The sequence below is a fragment of the Opisthorchis viverrini genome, assembly GCF_000715545.1.
Source record: "Opisthorchis viverrini unplaced genomic scaffold opera_v5_205, whole genome shotgun sequence".
NCBI classification, from domain to species: domain Eukaryota; kingdom Metazoa; phylum Platyhelminthes; class Trematoda; order Opisthorchiida; family Opisthorchiidae; genus Opisthorchis; species Opisthorchis viverrini.
Window position 1 is genome coordinate 678,188 of NW_008751865.1, and position 2,867 is coordinate 681,054.

A 2,867-nucleotide genomic window follows, 5' to 3' on the forward strand; every position below is an offset into this window, starting at 1 on the left:
GATGATGATGATGATGATGATGATGATGATGATGATGATGATGATGATGATGATGATGATGATGATGATGATGAGGATGATGATGATGATGATGATGATGATGATGTGGATGATGATGATGATGATGATGATGATGATGATGATGATGATGATGATGATGATGATGATGATGAGCCTTGAGGACCATGTCTATGGAGTTAAAAAAACATCGATTTTTTGGGGCAGAAATAGGGGTACTGCTGTCTAAATGTCCCCCAACTGGTTCATCTACATGAGAGATCGTTCAAGAGATCTCACAGAAACGTCACAAAATTTCAAAATCACATTTATCTGCCAGTCAGATGTATCCTGTGCCAAAGAAATCGCACAAAAATGGGACCAGATTTTGGATAGTTTTTGGTGACGTCACAAAGTTGGCGTATGACATGTTATCCTCTCTCGCAAAGGATAGATTAGTAGTGTACAAAATACACTTTGTTACACTTTCGTCACAAATATTTTTATCAGTGCCACAAATCTGCGGCCCGCGCGATGTATTGGATGGAAGTTAGAATAATCACCCCACATTATCTTCGCTGTCTCGTGATCAGTTCTACTAGAAATAACCGTTTCAACCACATATTCTTTGATATTCGATTGTTAGCTATCCCATTTTTCACAAAAGACACTATAAAATATGACGAACGTGTGATTTTTTGTCATGGATTCGAACCCAGGTTAAAAAAACACGTGACATGACTTGCTACTGGACGGCAATGCCTCAACGGACAGACGATTTAGTGTTCCGGGGCTGAATTTCTAACATAAACCTTCGAGTTGTTTCCCAGAACACGACTTCCTTAACAATCGATAAAGTGTTTTATCTATCAACAGGTAGACGATCACAGTCACTTAACGTGTTCACCGTGACTGTCTATAACTCGCCTCCTCCCGAGGCGCAAAATTCATGCGTCGACCTCCCTGGATTGTTTTTCAGGATTGGCTTGGTACTCACCACGCCAAAACTGCAATTCTCCTTGTTACCCGTGGTTAGTCGGGGGAGACAGTTGATGTTCGTCGACTCACGCGTTCAGCTTGCGATGGGCCAAAAGCAGATCCCTTCCTCTCTGTTATATCTGCGGGTTCGCCGACCTGTGGTATCTGCTACTAACCCGCTCCAGTGCCCAGTGCCGGAGAAAAAAAGACTCACAGAATGGGACACAACCGCTATATTCCGAAAAAGCGAGTGCGAGAGCAAAAGTTACAACGGCTCCACGCTATTGAAAGGGGACTTTCTGACATCCAGGCAGGCTGTTTGATAGGCTTTATTGAACACAAATCAACATCGATCGTGTCTCTATGAAAAGCCTGAACGTTGATCACAGCCGTGCTTCTGTGTCGATCGTGTCTCTATGAAAAGCCTGAACGTTGATCACAGCCGGTAGTGCTTCTGTGGCGTGCATGAACACTCATCAAGTTTTGCTGAATTGACTGAATGACTGACTGGCCTGGATGCTAGCCGGCTTTCCTACTGTGAGATTTTGGTGGAGCAGTAGGTTCCGCGCTTTCTGAGGTTACTTTCAGCAGTCTGACCTTCCTGCTACTCTCCCACCCCTTATTCTTTCCTGTACTTTAAGGCTTCAGTTATGGTCCGATATCTCCACGTTGAGGTATCATTTATATCCTCTCACGAGGATTATTTTTGGACCGTCATCCTCTTAGTTGCCTGTGTACAGCGCTCCCGTTCCATCATTCTTCCAGTTCGTGAACAAGAATGCTGAAAGAAAGCATGATATATATGCAAAGCTGAAGTTGAATAGATCCTCGTCAACGAATCTAGTTGTAACCCTGGGAAGAGCGGGCAACTTTTGGGAATCAGATATACGAACCTGGAAAGGTTTTGCTCTCCTCCGATCTATCTTCGGATCAGACTCACCCTGGATTCTCGGGCACACACACAAAACGGAGTCCAGTCAGTTTCTTAGAGAGAAATCGATGGAGTTAGTTTTGTTGAGTTTGGCGGCCAGAGGACTTACCGATTGCCGCGCATACATCATCATTCTTTAGGTTGAACATGCTACGATCTTCTGCAATCACATCCTTTCTAAATATAGTGAATACAGCTTTGCCAAAAGTAGAGCACGTCAAGGTCACAGTTTGCATTCCGCTAGCCAAGTAAAATTTGATTTGTGCGGATTGGTGATATGGTGATCCTTACTTTTCAGTAGTGTTGTAAGTAATATAGTTGAAATTAAAGTTTGCGGCGAAGCGTGACCACTCAGCCACAGAGTTTGAAGGTGAAAGCTTAATTTGTACCGCGGCGAGAGGTTTGAACTCAAGGCCCATGAGTGAGAAAAGGGTGGGAGATTAGTGATCAATACCAATTTTTATTTGGAGGCATTTGGTCAACTTATCAAGAGTGACTTTCTTCTTGTACCCCCACCAACTGTGTACGATCGCCAACGGGGTTGCTGCGGCATACAACTAGTTTCCCGAAATCCTCAACCAGATGGTTTCCACACATGTTAGTCCTCACGTATGATGCTTTTCAGTTACCGGTAACACCGGTCTCACCGTTCCCCTTGGTACAAACGTCCGCGCTTCTGCGGCTTATTGTCACCGACGATGCACGAAACGTCACCTCAGACGGAGTCACAAGCGTTCATTCGCACAGCTGCGAGGACAACAACCAATCCGGTCAAACTTCGTCAGCATATATGGTAATTTCACCCACTCATCTGCAAAAAATTAGTTTTGCGAGAGACTCATCTGGAAAGCAGCTGAATCTTTTCGTTTCCAGGCAACTGAATGTGCCACCTCGTGTTCCAGTTGCTACGACATTCGAAACGTACTACTCATAAGGTTGCTGAAAACGAGAGATTCCGCTG